This window comes from Caretta caretta, chromosome 6 (genome assembly GCF_965140235.1).
Source record: "Caretta caretta isolate rCarCar2 chromosome 6, rCarCar1.hap1, whole genome shotgun sequence".
Taxonomy (NCBI): Eukaryota; Metazoa; Chordata; order Testudines; family Cheloniidae; genus Caretta; species Caretta caretta.
Window position 1 is genome coordinate 10,514,974 of NC_134211.1, and position 9,269 is coordinate 10,524,242.

Below are 9,269 nucleotides of genomic sequence, written 5' to 3' on the forward strand. Positions count from 1 at the left end.
ACATTTCTTTGAAGGCCTGGGGCTTTTGGGGGAGGAGGGGCTGGTAAAGCCACAGGAGGCAGTTTTAGAAGCACAGTGAATGTATCCTCCACGTCCATTGCCACCCCCATGCTGCATCCCAGGCGAGCCCTAATGGGGAAATGGTCGAGAAGTGGCAGCTGCATCGTGCACTCTTACACCTGCAGAACGCTGTTGGGATTGTTCTTAGCAAATTGTTGTGGCCACAGCCCATTGGAAGAAGTTTAAAAAAAAAACTGTCGGCCCAATTTTTAAATGGACGGTGCCCCTTTCATAGCGTTTTAGGTCAGAACATTGTAACGGTGTAGTCTGATCTCCTACGTACCACCGTCCGTAGGCCTTCCATTAATTAAATGTTGCTTCAAGCCCAATAGCTAGGACCCTACCAAATTCACGGTCCATTTTCATAACTTGCACAATCATCGCATTTTAAAAAATCTTGAATATCACGGTATTTAAAGGTATTTCAGGTATTTAAATCTTAAATTCCATGGTGTTGTAACAAACATGAATATGTATTTAAAAACAGCAAAATATAAACATGCAAAGCCCTTAAGATTCAGCATTTCTCAAACTGGAGGTCCCTACCTAAAGGGGGTCACAAGGCTATTGTAGAGGGTGGCCACAGAGCAGCAGGTGCTGGCTATGCACCCAGCTCTGAAAGCAGGGCTGCCGCCAGCCAGAGCACAGCCGTAACGGTGACAACACCGTGACCCCCCCTACAATAGCCTTGCAACCCCCTTTTGGGTTGCAGCCCCCAGCTGCGGAAAAGCTGTGTACTTCTGTATAGGGTACTTTTATAATATAGGTAAAAGTACACAAAAGACCAGATTTCACAGTCCATGATACGTTTTTGACAGCTGTGAATGTGGTAGGGCCCTATTTATAAGCTATATTAGCTGACTGTATTGTGCTCCTTGGCCCTTTCACTGCCCCTTTCTCTGGGCCAGTCTTAAAACAACTCTGTTCAGCAATAAAAGTGCTTCGCTGGGCTACCCCAGGGACGTAACCAACAGACAAAATCTTTATGACATAGGCTACGCTCCAGGGGATGAATACATGTCATTCCCATTTCGTTCCCAGTCTCACAGGGATGCTGTGAGGGTCTTGTGACTAAAGAGCAGGCTAGGAATTTCCTGAGTTGTTTTTTTAAGAAAACATTTTTAAAAAACACGTGTGACAATGGGCTGTAGATGATTTTATCTCCCTCGAGCGAGATTACCAGCTGGAGCCAGCTTCTGAATCCAGTGAGTAGCTACTGAAGGTCGCTGGAAAAATTTTGCAGAGCTTTGGACAGACCTGTGGTCTCAGTGTGTGCAATGAGACGACTCCCATGCGTGAGGCTTTGCAGGCCTGGCTCCTACCTTTGGCCGTAGCTCTAGGTGTCGTGACACGCTGGAACACTTTGGTCAAGGGGTGCATCTTCACGGTGGGGTGAGCCCCAAGGTCTGAGCCCTTGGGGTTAGCCTAGCCCCGGTGTTAGCCACCACAATGCAAATCCTGACTTGAGTTACTGTGTCCTGATGTGTGCCGCCCTCCCCCACAAGCGTTAGGACTACAGGAGACATATGCCATTGGTGCTTTGTGCTGCAGCAAACTGAGCTGCTCTAGGATTTTTTCCCCCCAGTGCACTGAGAGAGAATTTTTCTGACCTTCTGGGCCCATGGGGGCATTGTGGAAAGGCACTGGAGGACTATCAGCACTGCAGTGGGTTAACCTGCGTCCTCACTGCAAAGGGGGCAGGTTAGCACCCTGAATGAAAGCAGCACCAGGACTTTAACCCGCCTGGGTTTAAAACCCCTACAGAGCTCAGGAGAGAGGATTTTGTGCGTATGGACAGGGGGTACAACATGTGGGTAAGAGCAGTGAAGACAGACCCTCTGAAACACAAGACAACATACTAGTCAAATCGGCAGAGTCTGTAACCTGCCTGTCCCAGCAGAGCGTGGCTGATGGGCTTACAGTAACCATGGCACAGACCTCTCCCAAGAGCACATCCCAGCACAGACACACTGCTGCTGGGTGAACTAAGGCCAACACCTAGAACTGTTCCCACACCTCTTGCCACACACACACAAGTTTTCATCCAACTAAACCTTCCACACGCACAAAAAATAGTTTGACAATTTTATTTTTTAATTCTAAACTAACTTTCAGGGGGAGTCCTGTGGCACTTTAAAGACTAACATATTTATTTGGGCATAAGCTTTTGTGGGTAAAAAATCCTGGTTTTTTACCCCTGAAAGCTTATGCCCAAATAAATTTGTTAGTCTTTAAGGTGCCACCAGACTCCTCGTTGTTTTTGTGAATACAGACTAACACGGCTACCCCTCTGATACTTTTAGGGGGGAAAGCAATATTTTCAGTATTTAAAAAAAATTTCCTTTCAAAATAGTCAGAAAATGCACACTTTGTTTTTAAATTCCCCATCATTAACTGGCCCATTTTCTCTAGATTTTATTTTTAAACTTAAAATGAGAGAATGTTTAAAAAGTGAAAGAATGAAAGTTTTAAAGTACCACTTCCATTTTAATTCTCTTTAAATGACATCAAATAGCAAAGTAGCAATTTTTTTTTAATTGGAAAAAACAGTAAAGTGAGAAAGTTTAGACTCCCCATTTAGTCAACAAAATTCCCTCCTCCCAGTGGAAAGATAAAACATTTTAAAAGACACTGGGATTTTTCCCGATCAAAATAAAGGAAAAATTGCACTTTTCCATCAAAAAAAATATTTCAGAGTTCAAAGCAGTTTGAACAAAAACAACAATCTTGTCATTGGAAATTTTCTATGGGGGTGGGAGGGGGAGACCCATTTTGAGCAGCTCTGCCTTTCTCCCTGCACCCCGCCCACTCCCTCAAAAAATATATATATTTTGAAAGGTCCCATTCCCAGAAGTGAATAACTCCAAATAAGCTGGCACTGGAGTTGATGCATCGAGTCATTTTTGGAGGCACGTTTTACAACATCACTAAGATATCTGAGTGGGGAAAACATTTCCTGTTTCAGCTCCCCACCGCCACAGCGCGCCATGCGAGCCCACTGACCTCAGACTTCACCAAGGCAAGCCGGTGGGCAGGAAACCACACATGGGACGTTCCCAATGGAAATTGTTTGTGTTTTATAGGAAAAGCATTTCACTGGAAGTGAAGGGAGCACAGCTGAAGGTCTGCTTGGGATGGAAAATGAAAGGTGACTGGAAAGGGAAAATTGGCTGTTTGTTTATGATGCTTGATTTTTTTCATTTTTTCCATTATAAATATTGATTCCTGACTTCCAGTTTTGCTAGGGGGTCCCGTGGGGAGGCGGAGAATTTAGCAGGATTATATCACAGGAAAGCACAGACTGGGACTTCTACACTTTGGCCTCAGATTTCAATCACATGCCGAGGCACCTGTCTCTAACCGCAATGCCAAAGGGGCTGCCGAGCTGATTCTCATTGCAGGCTGGTTGCATCAATAGCCTATTTTGTTCAAAGCTCTAACTCAGACTTGGCAGAAGAGCTGTCTGTGTAAGAGATTCACCCCCTGCTAGCTGAGGAATCACCCACTCCAGTTTTCTCCTAGCAGTCTGCCAAAAATCTGGGAAGGCAAGGATTGATTGCCAAGGCTCAGATTTTCCAACTAGCACCCAACTGGTCAGATTAAAAGAACAAGCAGAGAAAAGCTCTATCTCAACAAAAGGGGAAGCCCTCTAACATCTTCTTCCCACATCTGAAGGAGCAAGAAGAAAAAAGCCCATGGCGTTATTTCTCTCTTCACAGGTCACCCAGGATGGTGCCCTTTCAGAGATGCTGTCCTTCTCTCGCAGGCACACAGTGAACTCGGGGGGAACCTTCCTCCACTTTCATTTGGTTTGTTTTAAAATTAGGATTCCAGGCTTAAAACATCAAAATGATCTATTCATAGTAATGATGTACATTGCCCTTACTGCTCTGTTGATACAATATTGCCATATTGCCACACAGGCTGTAACGCAATAAAACAAAGTGACTTTGGGTTCTTTTGACTCATCATTGTACTTAGCTGGGACCTGATTTTTTATATTTGCATTCATTTGATTATGTTTAACAATTTATAACACAGATAACCAACCGATACACATGGTGACATTGTAAAACACTGTCGCTATCAATACTACATTAATGTTGCCGTAGTTTGCTTTTAATGATCTTACACATTCTAGCCTGGGTTCTGCCACATTATTTAACAAGTCCCACATCAACATTAGAAACAAACATAGGCAGCATGTGAACCGCTGGCTGGGGGAGGCTATCCCCCCCCAGCCCTGCCCCTTCCACCAAAGGGCCCGTCCCTTCCATGCACCCCAGAACCCAGAGCCCCCCCAAGGCCACTGGCCCCTGCCCCAGGCTGGCTAGTGCCCGCAGCTCCCCCCAGCCCCAGGAAGGTGGGCAGCGTGGCCAACCCCCTGGAGCCCAGTGGTACCACCAAAGCAGGGCCCTGGGGGCAGAGTGTGGGCAGGTCTACGCCTGGCTGTTTGGGGAGACACAGCGTCCCCCAGCTTCCCCTACCTGCCGCCCATGGAAACAAAGTTATAATTACATTATTTACTGAGGCAAATAGACCTGTATTTATTACTAGCATTTGCAAAGGAACTGAACTACCATTAGTGCATTATAATAATCCACCAATGGTGGTTACAACCTAATTAGAATACTGAAACAGAGTGGTACCACAAAAAATGTTTTCAATATTTTTCTTTCATAGTTTCGCACACAAAAATGTTTGCTGCAACACAAACCCCACAATTAAAAAAAAAAAAAAACCCAACAGTCACATGACATAAACATATAACCAAGGAACAAATTATTCCAACATTATTATACATAAACAAAATATATTAGAAAACAAAGAGTTAAAAACACAAAATAAACCATAATCAATGGATTAAACATTGCTGTTTAGGACAGAGGTTCTCAAATGGGCGGGCACAGAATGTATTCTGGGAATGTGTGAGGAAAAAATTACTGAGCACATTCAGAGCTGGGTGGCTGGAGAGCAGCAGCTGCTGGCCGGGCACCCAGCTCAGCAGGCAGAAGGCAGCAGTGAGGGTGGCATGGTATTGCTACCCTGACTTCTGCACTGCTGCTGCTGGCAGCGCTGCCTTCAGAGCTGGACAGCCAGAGAGTGGCTGCTGCTGGCCGGGCACCTGGCGGGGGGGAGAGAGAGAGAGAGAGAGAGAGAGAGAGAGAGAGAGCGTGTGTAAAAATGACTACAGACACAAAGAGGGGCACAAGCAAATAAGTTTGAGAACTCCTGGTTTAGGACACAGCCAATAAACCTCAGGCTTAAAATCGTTAATTACCCTTGACTTAGTTCACAGCAGCATTGATCAATAAGGCAAACAGGCACTGGAAATTTGTCCATTTTTAAACAGAATGATATCAAGAAAAACCTACTTGAGTTAACAACCTCCTTTTAGCTAGATTGCACCTTAATTTACCTATAAAAATTAAATAGTTTAGTTAAGAGCCAAAAGGTGTCTTCCCTGACTATTCATATCCTATATAAAAATTATTTTAAAAGGGATATTAACACATGCTTTATTCACTTAGGAACCCTAAAAGAAAAATTGCAAGGAATAAGTCTGGATATTTCTATTTTGATGAATGACTGTTATATTGTGGGTAGCAGGGGCTACTTACTACCTTTTATTTTTACTTTTTTTTTTTGTTTTTGCTAGAGGCTTCAGTGAGTCTTCAATACTTCCTTAAAAGAATGATCCCTGGGTAAAACAGAAAAGTTCTACATTGTTCATTTCCTTGATCACGACCACAGGGGGTGTGTCCTGAACTACAACTGACTGGATACCTATCTCTGGGATAATGATACACAATAACCAATTAGTAAAATCAAGGATATGTTTATTAACAACCAAAAATTTGAACCCAGCTAGTTCTGTAGCTAGCAGTCCAGCCAATTCAGATGTTCAAGCAACAGAACAATATAAATACTTAATATTTTAATTGTACCTAAGGTTTTCCTTTTGTTCCTTTTTTCTGCCTTTTCCCCTTCCTCCACCATATTTTGCAGTTTAGAAGATTAGTGGGGGCGGGTTTGCTTTACCCTTTATATCTGGCATAGCCTCATTTAAAGAAGATGCTGAACCTTACAACTTACTAATATTTTTAAAGTATACTAAATTAGATGCTCCTATAGGACTAAAACACTTTCAACTGACTCTGTTCAAAATACATTATTAAAATAAGGGAATTACCACTGGTTTATGGGCAATACATTTGTAATGTCATTAAGCCAAATTTAGGTTAAAAGCAAATCGCTTCGCCTGTTTCCCCTTTTCACACACACAGGCTAGGGAAGTCACTTCCCCTTTGTGACTGCAGCAACATGTTGGCTACTGGCCAAGAAGTGTTAACTTTTGACTGGTTTCTGTCAACTTTAACTAAAGAACAGACACAGGCATTACAGCTTAAAGGCACAGTGGACAATTAATGCCTTAATATCCTTGACTTTAAATTATTTTCCATTATTATTATTAAGACGACAGACATTTATGAATCCTTTTAAAAGAGCATTTATGTCACACACATTTTACATAAATATTTCTATCTCCATGACTACTTGCCGTTCCTCCTGCTGCTCCACCTCCCCTGACTTCCCCCCCTTTCTTACCTCCTCCCTGCATCCTTAATGTACTTCAACACAAAAACTTGTTAGGCCATTTGTTTGCCTGGTCATACTCTGCTGACTCCATTTCTTCTTTATTTATCTATGGCTGTAGTATAAATAACAACTGATTTTAAGCCTTTTACACATCGCTCGGTGGAATCCTTCCCACAATTTTCTTAACTTTATTTTTAAATTTCTTAATTGGTTTCAACATACTTCATGTCCTTAAAATTCTTTAACACACTCGATTGTGCTTAAAATTCCTGGAGAGGGCTGAGGTCATTCTCTCCCTCCCTGGGCTACTCATAGCTAAGGCTATGTTTTAGTCACGGGTACTTTTACTAAAAGTCATGGACAAGTCACAGGCAGTAAACAAAAATTCATGGCCTGTGACCTGTCCATGACTTTTACTATATACCCCTGACTAAATCTTGGGGGGAGGCAGCCCAGAGGGCACTCCGGGTGCTCGGGGAGGGGGTGTTAATCGGGCTGGCAGGTTCCCTACCTGGTTCCAGGCCTTCCAGGAAGTGGCGACATCCCTCCACTCCTAGGCGGAGGCGTGGCCAGGCAGGTTCTAGGCCTGACGCTATTCAGCATTTTCAGTAATGATCTGGAAGTAAATACAAAATCATGGCTGATAACATTTGCGGATGACAACGAGACTGGTGGAGTGGTAAATAATGATGAGGTCAGGGCTGTCACACAGCAGGATCTGGATGGCTTGGTAAGCTGGGCCCATTCAAACCAGATGCCTTTCAATATAGCCAAATGCATCAACATCCATCTAGGAATAAGGAATGCAGACCAAACCTACAAGATGGGCTGCAACCTGGAAAGCAGTGACTCTGAAAAGGCTCTAAGGGTTGTGGTGGACAGACAACTTGAACACAAGCGCCTACTGTGATGTGGCAAAAGGGCTGATGCAGTTGTGGGTGTATAAACAGAGGAGTAGCGAGTAGAAGAACCAAAGGCTGGAAGCTGAAGCCGGACAAATTCAAATCAGAAATGAAGCACACATTTCTAACAGCGAGGGTGACTGACCATTGGAACACTGCCCGGGCACCCAGCCACCGAGACCAGTGCCCCGGCGTGCTGGACACTGCCTAGGCACCCAGTGAAAAACACTCTCTGCCCCTAGGATCTCTCACAATCTAAACAGGCATTAAAGAGGTGTAGTGTCCCCTTTCCACCCCGTTACTTTTTAATGCCAATCTGCTTAAAGGGTTTGATGGACAGGTCTGGGTTCTTCTGGATTCTGCCACCCACTTAGCAGGCTGTATCTTCTTTACTTTTTCCTATGAATTTATTTGGCGGTGCCTTCACCCCCCTCTCTTCTTCCTGGGCAGCTTGGGAGGAAAATTCTAACCACAGGGTAACTCCCACTTACTTGCCAGATAGTCTGAGACTCCCAAGAAATAATACAAATACATACAATATATTTAACACAGTAATTGTATTAAACAGGAGACAAAGATAACATAACAGGGTAAAACACTATTCTTAGGGTCACCGGTGCCCACACTGATAACACCCGTGACTTTTCCCAGTCACGTGACCTGACGTAGCAAATGTAAGATCAGTGTCCCGTTGGTACACGTACTTTGGTGGAGCCCTTGATGACCTATGACCACAATATCTTCTCTGCCGTGGTTTAGCAGGGTGGCTGACTGTGTTCACTACAGCCCAAAGAACTCACAAGTGGGAGGAGGTGGTAAGTCCCTCCACAATTTTAATACGCAGCAGGTTATAAAATCCCCAAACCCTTACTCCCTGGCTTGAGGACACAGCTCAGGGAGTAGGGGGTCCCCAAAACAATTTCCCTGACTAACTAAATGATGGTGCACTCACAAACTCCATGATCGATCCTTAGGTTCAAAAATGACTCTGGACTCCTCCGTCACTACAGAGGGGCTGATCTCTTCAGGCAGGAGTCAGACTGCTTCTGGTCCCAGGATTTCCCCTCCCCACAAAGTGGTGCAGGGGTCAAGGTGCAGATTACACAAGTACACTAAAATCCAAACGGTCATCTCCTAGCCCAGCGTCCAGACACTCACAGCGGGCAGCAGCCCTGGACCAGCAGCCAGAGCAGAGCTGACCATGTGGTGGCTGGTCTCACCTAGGGATCTGGAGGGGGAACTCAGCCTGGCTGGGGAAGCTTCCCAGCAAAACTCTACAAACTGGGAGTCATCAGTGGAGAGGGAAAAGCCCAGCTGCGGGCTCTGGCTGTCAGGTCCCCAGAGGCCAGTTCTCAGGGGGAACCCTGCATGCAGGCCTGGGACTCACCAGCTCCCCACACAGCCAGTCCTGCCCTTGCCCTGGCTGGCTCCAGACTGCCTCAAAAAATGGCTTCTCTGCTTTCCTGAGCTCCCTGGGAAGGGCATCTCACTCCCTAGTGGTTGCCAGGCAGACTCTGAGTCTGCCTTAGCTCCCCCTCCCTACCAGGGACAGTGTGCCTCTCCCTGAGCTGCCAGCAGACAGAGCCCCAGGAATCTAGGTCATCTCCTTGCGGGTTACAGAGACAAGGGATTATTTCCCCTGTTTTGCAGGGGTGGAGCCAATAACAGAACCCAGGGGTCCTGAGTCCCAGTCCCACACGCCAGACA

General features: G+C 45.1%; 1 long non-coding RNA gene across 4 annotated transcripts in view; it reads right to left on the reverse strand.

The window, feature by feature from the left end:
* LOC125637936 (uncharacterized) overlaps nucleotides 1–9,024 on the reverse strand; it is a 24,188-nt gene extending 15,164 nt beyond the window's left edge. For 3 of the 4 annotated variants that reach the window (XR_012669143.1, XR_012669146.1, XR_012669145.1), the window contains exons 1-2: nucleotides 8,950–9,024; nucleotides 7,172–7,276 (exon numbers count right to left, since the gene is read on the reverse strand). This is a non-coding gene — a long non-coding RNA (uncharacterized LOC125637936). Of the gene's footprint in view, nucleotides 1–7,171; nucleotides 7,277–8,514; nucleotides 8,802–8,949 lie in introns of those variants that run through there. The other variant, XR_012669144.1, reaches the window with a different exon arrangement.
* Between the last annotated feature and the right edge of the window lie 245 nt (nucleotides 9,025–9,269).